Genomic DNA, 16437 nt, shown 5'->3' with positions numbered 1-16437 from the left:
GGAACACTTAGTGTGCTATCAAACGTCACAACGTAACTGGGTGATTATAAAGATGCTCTACAGGTGTCTCCGGTGGTGTTTGTTGGGTTGGCATAGATCGAGATTAGGATTTGTCACTCTGTGTTTCGGAGAGGTATCTCTGGGCCCTCTCGGTAATGCACATCACTATAAGCCTTGTAAGCAATGTGACTAATGATTTAGTTGTGGGATGATGCATTACGGAACGAGTAAAGAGACTTACCGGTAACGAGATTGAACTAGGTATTGAGATACATACGATCGAATCTCGGGCAAGTAACATACCGGTGACAAAGGGAACAACGTATGTTGTTATGTGGTTTGACCGATAAAGATCTTCGTAGAATATGTAGGAGCCAATATGAGCATCCAGGTTCCGCTATTGGTTATCGACCGGAGATGTGCCTCGGTCATGTGTACATAGTTCATGAACCCGTAGGGTCCGCACGCTTAACGTTTGATGACGATCAGTAGTTTATGTGTTTTGATGTACCGAAGGTTGTTCGGAGTCCCGGATAAGATCACGGACATGACGAGGAGTCTCGAAATGGTTGAGACATAAAGATTGATATATTGGAAAGTTATATTCGGACACCAGAAAGGTTCCGGGGGTCACCGGATAAATACCAGAGTACCGGGAAGTTACCGGAACACCCCAGTGGGTCAATGGGCCTTCATGGGCCTTAGTGGAATTAGAGGGCAGCAAGGGAGCTGTGGGGCGCGCCCCCCAAGGCCCAAACCAAATTGGTTTAAGGCTTGGGGGGCCGGCCCCTCTTTCCTTCTCCCCTCCTCCTCTTTCCTTCCCCTCCTAGTTGGACTAGGAAAGGGGGAACCTACTCCTAGTAGGAGTAGGATTCCCCCCTTGGGGCGCACCCTATGAGGCCGCCGGCCCCTTTCCCTTGCTCCTTTATATACGGGGAGGGGCACCCCTAGAACACACAAGTTGATTGTTTAGCCGTGTGTGGTGCCGCCTCCACAGATTTCCACCTCGGTCATATCGTTGTAGTGCTTAGGCGAAGCCCTGCGTCGGTAACTTCGTCATCACCGTAATCACGTCGTCGTGCTGACGAAACTCTCCCTCGACCTTAGCCGGATCTAGAGTTCGTGGGACGTCACCGAGCTGAATGTGTGCAGATTGCGGAGGTGCCGTACTTTCAGTACTAGGATCAGTCGGATCGTGAAGACGTACGACTACATCAACCGCGTTGTCATAACGCTTCCGCTTTCAGTCTACGAGGGTACATGGACAACATTCTGCCCTCTCGTTGCTATGCATCACTTAGATGGATCTTGCGTGTGAGTAGGAAATTTTTGAAATTACTGCGTTCCGCAACAGTGGTATCAGAGCCAGGTCTATGCGTAGATGCTATATGCACGAGTAGAACACAGAGAGTTGTGGGCGATAATAGTCATATTGCTTACCAGCATGTCATACTTTGATTCGGCGGTATTGTTGGATGAAGTGGCTCGGACCGACATTACGCGTATGCTTACGCGAGACTGGTTCTACCGACGTGCTTTGCACACAGGTGGCTGGCGGGTGTCAGTTTCTCCAACTTTAATTGAATCGAGTGTGACTACGCCTGGTCCTTGTTGAAGGTTAAAACAGCACACTTGACGAAAAATCATTGTGGTTTTGATGCGTAGGTAAGAACAGTTCTTGCTCAGCCCATAGCAGCCACGTAAAACTTGCAACAACAAAGTAAAGGACGTCTAACTTCTTTTTGCAGGGCCTGTTGTGATGTGATATGGTCAAGACATGATGCTAAATTTTATTGTATGAGATGATCATGTTTTGTAACAGAGTTATCGGCAACTGGCAGGAGGCATATGGTTGTCTCTTTATTGTATGCAATGCAATCGCCCTGTAATTGTTTTTAGTTTATCACTAAGCAGTAGCGATAGTCGTAGAAGCAATAGTTGGCGAGACGACAATGATGCTACGATGGAGATCAAGGTGTCGCGCCGGTGATACGATAGACGGTGCTTTGGAGATGGAGATCAAAGGCACAAGATGATGATGGCCATATCATATCATTTATATTGATTGCATGTGATGCTTATCCTTTATGCATCTTATTTTGCTTAGTTCGGCGGTAGCATTATAAGATGATCTCTCACTAAATTTCAAGGTACAATTGTTCTCCCTAAGTATGCACCGTTGCGACAGTTTGCCGTGCCGAGACACCACGTGATGATCGGGTGTGATAAGCTCTACGTTCACATACAACGGGTGCAAGCCAGTTTTGCACACGCAGAATACTCGGGTTAAACTTGACGAGCCTAGCATATGCAGATATGGCCCCGGAACACAGAGACCGAAAGGTCGAGCATGAATCATATAGTAGATATGATCAACATAGTGATGTTCGCCATTAAAAACTACTCCATCTCACGTGATGATCGGACATGGTTTAGTTGATTTGGATCACGTGATCACTTAGATGATTAGAGGGATGTCTATCTAAGTGGGAGTTCTTAAGTAATATGATTAATTGAACTTTAATTCATCATGAACTTAGTCTTGATAGTATTTGCATAACTATGTTGTAGATCAATAGCTCGCGATGTAGCTCCCCTTTTATTTTTTATATGTTCCTAGAGAAAAATAAGTTGAAAGATGATAGTAGCAATGATGCGGACTAGGTCCGTGATCTTAGGATTATCCTCATTGCTGCACAGAAGAATTATGTCCTTGATGCACCGCTAGGTGGCAGACCTATTGCGGGAGCAGATGCAGATGTTATGAACGTTTGACAAGCTCGGTATGATGACTACTTGATAGTTTACTGCACCATGCTTTACGGCTTAGAACCGGGACTTCAAAACTGTTTTGAACGCCACGGAGCATATACGATGTTCCAAGAGTTGAAACGGGTATTTCATACTCATGCCCGTGTCAGGAGGTTTGAGACCTCTGACAGTACTTTGCCTACAAGATGAGAATAGCTCAACCGGTGAGCATGTGCTCAAATTGTCTGGGTACTACAATTGCTTGAATCAATTGGGAGTTAATCTTCTAGATAAGATAGTAATTGACAAAGTTCTCTAGTCACTATCACCAAGTTACTAGAACTTCATGACGAACTATAATATGCAAGGGATGACGAAAGTAATTCCCGAGCTCTTCGCGATGCTGAAATCGGCGAAGGTAGAAATCAAGAAAAAACATCAAGTGTTGATGGTTGACCAGACCACTAGTTTCAAGTAAAAGGGCAAGGGAAAGAAATGGAACTTCAAGAAGAATGGCAAGCAAGTTGCCACTCCCATGAAGAAGTCCAAAGCTATACCCAAGCCTGAAACTGAGTGCATCTACTGCAAAGGAAATGGTCACTAGAAGTGGAACTGCCCGAGATACTTGGCCGATAAGAAGGATGGCGAAGTGAACAAAGGTATATTTGATATACATGTTATTGATGTGTACTTTACTAGTGTTTATAGCAACCCCTCGGTATTTGATACTGGATCAGTTGCTAAGAGTAGTAACTCGAAACAGGAGTTGCAAAATAAACAGAGACTAATTAAGGGCGAGGTGATGATGTGAGTTGGAAGTGATTCCAAGGTTGATAAGATCACCATCGCACACTCCCTTTACCTTTGGGATTAGTGTTGAACCTAAAATAAATGTTATTTGGTGTTTGCGTTGAGCATGAATATGATTGGATCATGTTTATTGCAATACGGTTATTCATTTAAGTCAAAGAATAATTGTTGTTCTATTTACATGAATAAAACCTTCTATGGTCATACACTCAATATATATGGTTTACTGAATCTCGATCGTAGTGATACACATATTCATAATATTGAAACCAAAGGATGCAAAGTTAATAATGATAGTGCAACTTATATGTGGCACTGTCGTTTAGGTCATATTGGTGTAAAGCGCATGAAGAAACTCCATGCTGATGGACTTTTGGAATCACTTGATTATGAATCACATGATGCTTGCAAACCATGCCTCATGGGCAAGATGACTAAGACTCCGTTCTCCGGAACAATGGAGCGAGCAACTGACTTATCGGAAATAATACATACTGATGTATGCGGTCCGATGAGTGTCGAGGCTCGCGGCGGGTATCGTTATTTTCTTACCTTCACAGATGATTTAGCAGATATGTGTATATCTACTTGATGAAACATAAGTCTGAAACATTTGAAAAGTTCAAAGAATTTCAGAGTGACGTGGAAAATCATCGTAACAAGAAAATAAAGATTCTACGATCTGATCGCGGAGACGAATATTTGAGTTACGAGTTTGGTCTTCAATTAAAACAATGTGGAATAGTTTCACAAACTCATGCCACCTGGAACACCACAGCATAATGGTGTGTCCGAACGTCATAACCATACTTTATTGGATATAGTGCAATCTATGATGTCTCTTACCGATTTACTACTATCATTTTGGGGTTATGCATTAGAGACATCTACATTCACGTTAAATAGGGCACCGTCTAATCCGTTGAGATGACACCGTATGAACTATGGTTTGGCTAGAAACCTAAGTTGTCGTTTCTTAAAGTTTGGGGCTCCGAAGCTTATGTGAAAAAGGTTCAACCTCATAAGCTCAAAACCCAAATCGGAGAAATGTGTCTTCATAGGATACCCAAGGGAGACTATTGGGTACACCATCTATCACAGATCCGAAGGAAAATTCGTTGCTTAGAGTGGATCCTTTCTAGAGAAGGAGTTTCTCTCAAAAGAAGTGAGTGGGAGGAAAGTAGAACTTGATGAGGTAATTGTACCTGCTCCCGAATTGGAAAGAAGTTCATCACAGAAATCAGTTCTAGTAATGCCTACACCAATTAGTGAGGAAGTTAATGATGATGATCATGAAACTTGAAATCAAGTTACTACCGAACCTCGCAGATCAGCCAGAGTAAGGTCCGCACCAGAGTGGTACAATAATCATGTTCTGGAGGTCATGTTACTTGACCATGACGAACCTGCGAACTATGAGGAAGCGATGATGAGCCCAGATTTCGCGAAATGGCTTGAGGCCATGAAATCTAAGATGGGATCCATGCATGAGAACAAAGTGTAGAATTTGATTGACTTGCCCGATGATCGGTGAGCCATTGAGAATAAATGGATCTTCAAGAGGAAGACGGACGCTGATGGTAGTGTTACTATCTACAAAGCTCGACTTGTCGCGACAGGTTTTTGACAAGTTCAAGGTGTCGACTACGATGAGTTTTTCTCACTCGTAGCGATGCTTAAGTCTGTCCGAATCATGTTAGCAATTGCCACATTTTATGAAAACTGGAAAATGGATGTCGAAACTACATTCCTTAATGGATTTCTTAAAGAAGAATTGTATATGATGCAACAAGAAGGTTTTGTCAATCCTAAAGGTGATAACAAAGTGTGCAAGCTCCAGCGATCCATCTATGGAGTGGTGCAAGCATCTCGGAGTTGGAATATACGCTTTGATAAGGGTGATCAAAGCATATGGTTTTATACAGACTTGCGGTGAAGCCTGTATTTACAAGAAAGTGAGTGGGAGCACTACAGCCTTTCTGATAAGTATATGTGAATGACATATTGTTGATCGGAAATGATGTAGAATTTTCTGGAAAGCATAAAGGAGTGTTTGAAAGGAGTTTTTCAAAGAAAGACCTCGGTGAATCTACTTACATATTGAGCATCAAGATCTATAGAGATAGATCAAGACGCTTGATAAGTTTTTTCAACGAATACATACCTTGACAAGATTTTGAATTAGTTCAAAATGGAACAGTCAAAGAAGGAGTTCTTGCCTGTGTTGCAAGGTGTGAAGTTGAGTAAGACTCAAAGCCGACCACGGCAGAAAATAGAAAGAGAATGTAAAGTCATTCCCTATGTCTCAGCCATAGGTTCTATAAAGTATGCCATGCTGTGTACCAGACCTATTGTATTCCCTGCCCTGAGTTTGGCAAGGGAGTACAATCGTGATCTAGTAGTAGATCACTGGACATTGGTCAAAAATTATCCTTAGAGGACTAAGGAAATATTTCTCGGTTATGGAGGTGATAAAGAGTTCGTCGTAAAGAGTTACGTCGATTCAAGCTTTGAAAACGATCTGGATGACTCTAAGTCTCGATCTGGATACATATTGAAAGTGGGAGCAATTAGCTAGAGTATCTCCATGCAGAGTATTGTAGACATAGAAAATTTGCAAAATACATACGGCTCTGAATGTCACAGACCCATTGACTAAGCTTCTCTCACAAGCAAAACATGATCGCATCTTAGTACTCTTTGGGTGTTAATCACATAGCGATGTGAACTAGATTATTGACTCTAGTAAAACCTTTTGGGTATTGTCACATGGCGATGTGAACTAATCACATGGTGATGTGAACTATTGGTGTTAAATCACATGGCGATGTGAACTAGATTATTGACTCTAGTGCAAGTGGGAGACTGAAGGAAATATGCCCTAGAGGCAATAATAAAGTAGTTATTTATATCTCCTTATATCATGACAAATGTTTATTATTCATGCTAGAATTGTATTAACCAGAAACTTAGTACATGTGTGAATACATAGACAAAACAGAGTGTCACTAGTATGCCTCTACTTGACTAGCTCGTTAATCAAAGATGCTTAAGTTTCCCAGCCATACACATGAGTTGTCATGTGATTAACGGGATCACATCATTAGAGAATGATGTGATTGACTTGACCCATCCGTTAGCTTAGCACTATGATCGTTTAGTTTATTGCTATTGCTTTCTTCATGACTTATACATGTTCCTATGACTATGAGATTATGCAACTCTCGAATACCAGAGGAATACTTAGTGTGCTATCAAATGTCACAACGTAACTGGGTGATTATAAAGATGCTCTACAAGTGTATTCGATGGTGTTTGTTGGGTTGGCATAGATCGAGATTAGGATTTTTCACTTCGTGTTTCGGAGAGGTATCTCTGGGCCCTCTCGGTAATGCACATCACTACAAGCCTTGCAAGCAATGTGACTAATGAGTTAGTTGCGGGATGATGCATTACGGAACGAGTAAAGAGACTTGACGGTAATGAGATTGAACTAGGTATTGAGATACCTACGATCGAATCTCGGGCAAGTAACATACCGATGACAAAGGGAACAACGTATGTTGTTATGCGGTTTGACCGATAAAGATCTTCGTAGAATATGTAGAAGCCAATATGAGCATCCAGGTTCCGCTATTGGTTATTGACCAGAGATGTTTCTCGGTCATGTCTACATAGTTCTCGAACCCGTAGGGTCCGCACACTTAACGTTCGATGACGATCGGTATTATGAGTTTATGTGTTTTGATGTACCGAAGGTTGTTCGGAGTCCCGGATAAGATCACAGACATGACGAGGAGTCTCGAAATGGTCAAGACATAAAGATTGATATACTGGAAGGTTATATTCGGACACCGGAAAGGTTCCGGGGGTCGCCGGATAAATGCCGGAGTACCGGGAAGTTACTGGAACACCCTGGGGGGTCAATGGGCCTTCATGGGCCTTGGAATTAGAGGGCAGCAAGGGAGCTGTGGGGCGCCCCTCTAGGCCCAAACTGAATCGGTTTAGGGCTTGGGGGGCGGCCCCCTCTTTCCTTCTCCCCTCCTCCTCTTTCCTTCCCCTCCTAGTTGGACTAGGAAAGGGGGAACCTACTCCTAGTAGGAGTAGGATTCCCCCCATGGGGCGCACCCTATGAGGCCGCCGGCCCCCTCCCCTTGCTCCTTTATATACGGGGAGGGGGGCACCCCTAGAACACACAAGTTGATTGTTTAGCCGTGTGCGGTGCCCCCTCCACAGATTTCCACCTCGGTCATATCGTTGTAGTGCTTAGGCGAAGCCCTGCGTCGGTAACTTCATCATCACCGTTATCACGCCGTCGTGCTGACGAAACTACCCCTCGAACTCAGCTAGATCTAGAGTTCGTGGGATGTCACCGAGCTGAACGTGTGCAGATTACGGAGGTGCCGTACTTTCGGTACTAGGATCGGTCGGATCATGAAGACGTACGACTACATCAACCGCGTTGTCATAACGCTTCCGCTTTTAGTCTACGAGGGTACATGGACAACACTCTCCGCCCTTGTTGCTATGCATCACCTAGATGGATCTTGCGTGTGCATAGGAAATTTTTGAAATTACTGCGTTCCCCAACAGTTAGGAGAGGAAGATTGATTGATACATGAAGTATGGAGCGTGTGTGCCGTGGGGGGGTGGGGGGCTAAAAACAATATTTGAATGTAGATAGTACGTGACTTAATATCGACGTTTCAATTTAGTGTACATTGTTAGATTTGAATTCAGGACCATGCATATGGCTTCCGTAATTATTTCGAATTCGTGCCATACTAGGTTTGGAAAAGTTGACATTGACTCGATTGTTGTGCTATTTTTTAGGTCATATGTTTAATTCCATCCAAAAAAAATTCACTACCATAGTGTTCATCTTATACATATGAATTTGTATTAAGAAAGTAGCGTAGATACCATGAAATGCGAAATCCACGTTAGAATTGGAGATCGCTATGTGACACACACTCTAATTCAAATAACTCCTCATTAATTAATTTATAGTATCTCGTTTCGAATGACTAATTGTTTGCAAGGAAAACATGGGCATGATAATACATACAGATTTGAAAGCAAATGAAAGAAGATTCGTTTGCATTCTCAAATGTAGGCGCACCAGGTAGACCAGGGGCATGTCGTGGTGGTCCCGTGTGTCATACAGACGCTAGCACCCAGCCACCCCCCCAAAAGAATGACGATAAAATAAGTTCGTGCTTCCACATTTCGAATTGAAATATTTGGCGGCCCCAATTCCAACCCTGCAAAATCTCCCTTCTCCACCGTTCCCTTCCACGCCAGAGCGCTCAAATCCCTAATTCACCGCCAACACGAGCAAAGTTTGAATCGCCCCTCGTCTCATATCTTTCCCCACCTCTGTGCCGGATGAAGACGTCGAAGACGACGGTCGCGCTTAACCACCGCACAGGAGCTACCATCTACGCCCTCGTCCACCACACCGGGTGGTCCACCGACAATGTCGGCCGCCGCAACCGATGTGCCTCACAGACACCGACTTCCACCGCATCAGGTGCGCTTCACCGTTGCCGTCTCCCACCTCACCGGGGCTACTTCACCGAGCACATCGTCGCACCTCCGCTCCCTGAGGCCGTTGGGGCTTCACCAATGGTCTCGTCCACCGCATCGTAGCACTCCGCTGCCACTCAAGATCTGCATCCATGCGCGGCCAACCAACGCCAGCGCATCACCCTCAACGGCTCTGAAGTGACCCGCACTCTAGCTAGGCGAGCATGCCCAAACGCTGGCCCGAACTAGGTATCCACATATCACTCCCTTGTGCACTGTCCGGTGATGTTTGGATATCCTTCACTGCTCACTTAGCTTACACGCCTATGGAACTCTGACTTTAACTCTTATTTCTTCTGGAGATATCATCTAAAACAAGCAAAACCATTTTTTTAGTGAAACATGACGGCGCTATGGGATCTGGTACACATCCTGCACACCGGTATAACCTTGTAAGTACATGTCCTCCGGTACAAAGGCAAGGTCGATTCCTCTTATTTGATCAACCATTCGTCGGGTGAAAAATGCAGAGGGGGGTGCAAGGAGCACAAGGCCTGCACATCCAAGCAAGTGGTAACATGGACTTGTACATGGAATATCCCAAGTGTAAGCAGAGCTGCGGTGAGCCTGTACAACGAGCTAGCGTAAGTCCCCGCATTTCATTTAATTCGTACTGGCATGTGTGTATGATTTGTGTGCAGTTGCGGATCCACGAATTCAAGTTACCAGGGGCGAAAATTTAACTTAAAAAGTACGAAGGCACTTGCACTCTGGAAATCAACATAACTTGAGAAATGTGAAGCTACATGCACTTTGAAAACAAGCTAATGATCCAAAGTAGTTCCAGATTATAAAACACTAAATGATGTAAGCACCAAAAACACAAAATGCAACATGCACTACTGGAATCAGCTAATTTGCCATCTGCCAGCTCTTTGCCGTCTGCTAGCTGACGGCAAAGAAGCTCTTTGCCATCAGCTACCGAAAAGCGGACGGCAAAGAAATGGCAGACGGCAAAGAAGCTCTTTGCCATCTGCCAGCTCTTTGCCGTCCGCTGGCGGACGACAAATAGGGAGGTGGCCCCCACCCCCCGCCCGATTGAAAAAACTTAACGCCCCACCTCTTTGCCGTCCGCCAGCGGACGACAAAGAGGCAAAAAGGCGGACGGCAAAGATTGGCGGACGGCAAAGAGTCGATTACCTAACAGCCCGTACCCCCCCCGCCCGTTACTCTCTGTTCTCTCCTCTCTCTCCTCCCCGACGCGCCCCGCCACCGTGCACATCCCGCCCGCCCGCCGTCGCCGCCCCCGGCCCTCGCCGCCCGCCGCCACCCCGTCGCCCCGCCACCCGCCGCCCCCCCAGCCTCCGCCCCCCCACCCTCCGCCCCGTCGCCCCCTCCGCCCCGTCGCCCCCCCACCCGCCGCCCGGCGCCGCCCCGTCGCCCCCTCCGCCCCGTCGCCCCCCCACCCCTCCGCCCGGCCAGCGCCACCCCGCCGCCCCTCCGTCGGCGGCGCCCCCGCCGCCCCTCCGTCGGCGAGCGCCCCTCCGACGCCCCTCCATCGGCGAGCGCCCCACCCCTGCCGCAGGTGAGCCCCACCCCTCTTCTCCTTTTTTTATGTTTTTTTAGTTTAGTTTAGTTTTTTAGTTTTAGATTACTTTTAGTTTAGTTTTAGATTTAGTTTAGTTTAGTTTTATATTTTTTCTGTTTTTTCTGTTTTTTAGTTTAGATTACTTTTAGTTTAGTTTTAGTTTTGTTTTAGGTTACTTAGTGGTAGGTTTAAGAAGAGGAAAAAGGAGAAGAAGAAGAAGAAGAAGAAGAAGAGGAGAAGAAAGAAGAAGAAGAAGAAGAAGAAGAAGAAGAAGAAGAAGAAGAAGAAGAAGAAGAAGAAGAAGAAGAAGAAGAAGAAGAAGAGGAGGAGGAGGAGGAGAAGAAAGAAGAAGAAGAAGAAGAAGAAGAAGAAGAAGAAGAAGAAGAAGAAGAAGAAGAAGAAGAAGAAGAAGAAGAAGAAGAAGAAGAAGAAGAAGAAGAAAGAGGAGAGGAGGAGGAGGAGGAGAAGAAAGAAGAAGAAGAAGAAGAAGAAGAAGAAGAAGAAGAAGAAGAAGAAGAAGAAGAAGAAGAAGAAGAAAGAGGAGAGGAGGAGGAGGAGGAGGATGAGGAGGCGAAAGCTAGAGGAGAGGAGGAGAAGAAGAAGACCACCGACACCCTGACCCCGACCACCGACACCCCGACCCCGACCACCGACACCCCGACACCTGACACCCCGACCACCGACACCCCGACCTCGACGACCGACACCCCCACCCCGACGCGACACCCCGACACGACACCCCCACCCCGACACGACACCCCGGCACGACACCCCGACACGACAGGACACGACACCCCGACACGACACGACACCCCGACCCCGACACGACACCCCGACACCGACACCCTGACACCACACCCACCCTTACCCCGACACCGACACGGCACCCCGACCCCGACCCGACACCCCGACCCGACACCCCGACCCCGAGACCCCGACCCCGAGCCTGACCCGACACCCCGACCCCGACACCGACACGGCACCCCGACCCCGACCCGGCACCCCGACCCCGAGACCCCGACCCCGACCCCGAGACCCCGACCCCGAGCCTGACCCGACACCCCGACCCCGACACCGACATGGCACCCCGACCCCGACCCGACACCCCGACCCCGAGACCCCGACCCCGAGACCCCGAGCCTGACCCGACACCCCGACCCCGACACCGACACGGCACCCCGACCCCGACCCGGCACCCCGACCCGACACCCCGACCCCGATACCCCGACCCCGACACCCCGACCCCGAGCCTGACCCGACACCCCGACCCCGACACCGACACGGCACCCCGACCCCGACCCGGCACCCCGACCCGACACCCCGACCCCGATACCCCGACCCCGACCCCGACCCCGAGCCTGACCCGACACCCCGACCCCGACACCGACACGGCACCCCGACCCCGACCCGGCACCCCGACCCGACACCCCGACCCCGAGACCCCGACCCCGACCCCGACACGGCACCCCGAGACCGACACGACACCCCGACCCCCGACACCTCCCGAAAAGGTGTTCTTTGGCCTTCCAGAAGCCGACGGGGTCATATATTTGTGAATTATTAGTTAGGTCATATATCTTTCGATTTTGTTATGAAAAACATCATATATAATTGTGTTGATCGGGTAGTTTTAAATGTGCAGTTGTTTCATCGCTGCGAGGTTTGGTGTTCGACGACCTCACCGTGCGTTTGACGAGCTCTGCCCCTTCGTTTGTGGGTGAGCACAAATGACATGTCCTCCTCCCCCATTAATTATTTGATCTATTCCGATGAAACTTGATAGCTAGCTACATATGTGTCTTGAATCATCAGTATGCGTAACCAATATGTGTCTCCCGTTCGAAAGCGCCATAGTTATAAATATGCATGCATTTGCATATTTATAACCTTGATTCTTTCGAATTGTCCAACGCTATCCATGGACAGCCCGAGTATGTTTAGATTGGGTTCGTATTCCCATATGCTTTGCTCCGGATCCGACGCATAAATTTCGTCAGTGCCTCCCCTGTTGTTCTCCGGGTACACATCCTCTCTGTTTATTGCAGAGACGTGTATCAGGAGAACAGCGGGGAGGTGCTGCCGAAATTTTGCGTAGGATCCGGAGCATAGCATGGGAAAATGAACCCAATCTAAACATACTCGGGTGGGATTAGGACATATCATTACCTATTAGAGTGTAGGTTGCATGGACGTAATAAAATTGACAAAGTAGATCAACTGATGAATATATACATGGTGAATTATATATATATATATATATATATATATATATATTTGTTGTGTGTCTAGTAGCTCTGAAAGTCAAGATGAGTGATCGTGCGTGGATGTACACCGGTCACACTGGTCAGAACAAATGGAGCACTGAATGGTTCACAAAAACCAAGGGGTTTGTGCGAGCCGCATTTGTAAATGGCCAGAGGAAAACCTGGTGCCCCTGTTTACGGTGCGGCAATTGGGAAAAGAGGACAAAGGCTGAAATGGGCAAACACCTGCAGAAGAGTGGTTTTACGCCCGATTATACGGTGTGGACATTTCATGGTGAGTCTGCCCAACGTGACTGAGCTGAGGTGGATCGTCGTCGCACCGACGAGCATGGTACCGGGATGGAAAACATGGTGCAAGACTTTGATGATGCTCGGGATTCGGACGAGGAGATGGAGGAATCTGCAAAGGCCTTCAATGAAATGTTGGAGTCTTCAAAACGTCCGCTCCATGAGCACACTGAGCTTTGTCAATTGGATGCCATCTCACAAGTAATGGCTATGAAGGCTCAGTTCAACTTGGGCAGAGAATGCTACGATGCAATGATGACAGTATTTGGACGCTTTCTACCCAAAGGCCATGTAATGCCTGCAAACCTGTACCAGTCGGACAAAATCCTCCGTGCGCTTTCTACCCAAAGGGAATCTCGCACCAGCCAGTGTTTCAAATCCAGTATCTTTGGATAACGAACAATGGCGGACCATTCGTTGTATATCTTCAACAACCTGATAGAAGTGCGGCCGTACATCGAGTAAGTTCTCGGTACATAGTTTCGCAACTTCTATTTCCTTTGAACTGCTCTTATTCCTGGATATTTCATACAGTCGATACGTCGCCTTATTCTCGTATGGAGCGGTGATCCAAAAGGATTCTATCGAAGAGTATGAGCTTCTCGCAAAGCAAGGAGGCGGCTATCCCGGTTTCATCTCTTGGTTCAAACAAACGGTAATTTCTATTAGACTTGTAGGCTAATTTGTAGGCGGCTATCCCGGTTTCATTCGCTAATTTGTGCATAATGCAACAATCCTTTCATATTAAACTTGTAGGCTAATTCAGAGTCTATGGACACCGAATTGAGACAAGTCGCTAATGGTTTTGACTATAAGGTCCGTTCATTTGACAAATACGACATCAACGGGTATCGCTTTCGTACCTATGGCAAAGAGCTATCTATGGCCGACCGAAAGAACCATTAGCGACGTGTAGATGACATCATACGGCGGACGGCAAAGACCATAGAAATTTTGCCGTCAGCGGCAGACGGCAAAGGTCTGCCGTTAGCCACTTAACGGACTGACAGCGCAATTATTGCCGTCCGCGGCAGACGGCAAAGAGCCTTTGCCGTCCGCCGCCAGGAAGCGGACGGCAAAGCAGCTGTTTACCGTGGCCTACTTTGCCGGAGCCTTTTGCCGTCCGCGGCTGACGGCAAAGGCCTTTGCCGTCCGCCGTTCGAGCCTTTGCCGTCCGCCGTGGCAGACGGCAAAATAGCTGTTTCCTGTAGTGATGGTGTACAAGGACTACTAAGATGGTCTGTACCTTCTTCAATTATTCGTTCTCTGGCTGAAAATATCGAAGTGTAATTGGACCTAACCAGTGCGCAAACTGCATATCAATATATCTATCCTGCACAAGTATGCCAATAGTTTCAAACAACAGATTAGAAAAGTATTTATGCTACGTTGTCATGATATGGGGACATTCTGGTAGATGGCCTCGATGTTTCCTCAAGCCATGAAAATGTACTATAATTTGCTTGTCATCAATTCCTGCAAATCTCTATGTCTCTCTCAACATAGCAGATCATCATTAGACACTAAATACTTCAATGGGAACTTGCAAAATGCTTGCATTAGATCCCGCATTAGACAATATATGTTCATCACCAGGAGCATGTACAATGTTTGCATCAAATCCTTCATTAGCAGTCTGTTCCTTAGACACTTCAGGCTCAAGAACAACATGAGCTTGTATGTTTGCACCGGAAACTTGATTAGATACATCAGGTTCGGTTAGTTCAGTATTGATTGGGGAGTTATAAAATAAGCAGATATTGGTTTCATTTTCTCAAAGATTCCCTACATACAAGCAGTTTTACAACATCATCATGTTTAACTATTGGCCAAAAATTGAATAGTTGAATTAGATATAATCAGGGATGTGATGTACCTGCTCGTTGCGGTTGTTGCTCTTGCAAGCTGTGACTGTCCATTTGCGCAAGCTCGATGCCATGCCCGTGCTACTGCCGCTGCCTCCCACGCAGGCTACACCTAGGGTTGAATCTTCATCTTCTTGTCCATCCATTCGTTTGAAGCCCGGCTACCGGTGCCCAACGAGGGCGCGAGGAAGTGTTGTGTCGGTCTGTCCAGCGGCGGACTGGAGGCTGGAGTGAACGAATTGGGATTTTTCCTGTTGTCGATCGATACGGGAGGCGCTCGTTTGGGCCGCGAGCCTGCTATAGGGCCTGCCTTGCACTTACGTTATTGGCCCATCCAAATTGAAATGTTTTTCTTCATTTTTTACATTGCCTACTCATGCATTGGGACGAACAAAACTAGCCTGGGCCAACCTGGATGACTCAAACTAGGTGCACAGTTTCCAGCCACCCGAGGCAGCCGCCCATACCAGCCCTACAGTGGCGTCGCCCCTTTTTGCGTGTATGATTGGGTAGTGAAAAATATTCCAGTGCCGCTTTTGATTTACCCACAGAATGGTTGAATTGCTTGTTTCTATGAACTAAGTTCGCCAATAATGTGAAGGATAGAAAGTGAGCCTAGCTCACTTGGCTCGTGGAGTGGATGTACAACCCAGCCACCCAGGTTCAAGTCCTCACGGGCGTGAATTTGTGTTCTTATTATTTTAAAAAATCTCGCTGTGGGGGGCTTCCCCTTCCGCTTCCCTTTCAAAAAAATGTGAAGGATGCCAGTCTTTTCATCCTATTGTAGATTGCTTAGATCTCAATATGCCAAATGTAATCGCATGAAATATACAGTAAAAGCCAGTGTGATATGTGTTGCTACAACTAGTCTGACAACCCGTCCTCATATAACATATCAAGAACGCACCATCTTATCAGATTAACCATTCGACTTTCCAATGCAATGTGGGAAGAAAGAAGTATTGGGACTGCGTATCCAAGCAATTGATGCCATGGACTCCTTCGTAGAACTTTGTAAGTGAAAAAGAAGTTGCAGTGTGCCTGTACAAAGAGCTAGCGTAAGTTCAGTTACCTGCTTCTCGGAATTTTAGTTAGCTACTTATTGCAAAATTGTTCAATTACGTTGCTTGTCTTAATTTAGTTTGCTACTAATTACATAATGCCATAGCCTATTAATCCTATTATAGACTGCGCCTACCTATGTGTTTGATACTTACTGTTAAGAATTACCTGTTTGCCTGAATTTAAATAGCTACTTAAGCACGTAGATAGCTGGTCATATGTACTTCTAGGGTGCAGCAGAATTCATGTGTAATTTACGTTTTGATAGCTTGTTTGTTTA

Source organism: Aegilops tauschii, chromosome 5 (genome assembly GCF_002575655.3).
Source record: "Aegilops tauschii subsp. strangulata cultivar AL8/78 chromosome 5, Aet v6.0, whole genome shotgun sequence".
NCBI lineage: Eukaryota > Viridiplantae > Streptophyta > Magnoliopsida > Poales > Poaceae > Aegilops > Aegilops tauschii.
Note: the sequence above shows the minus strand (reverse complement) of the source record.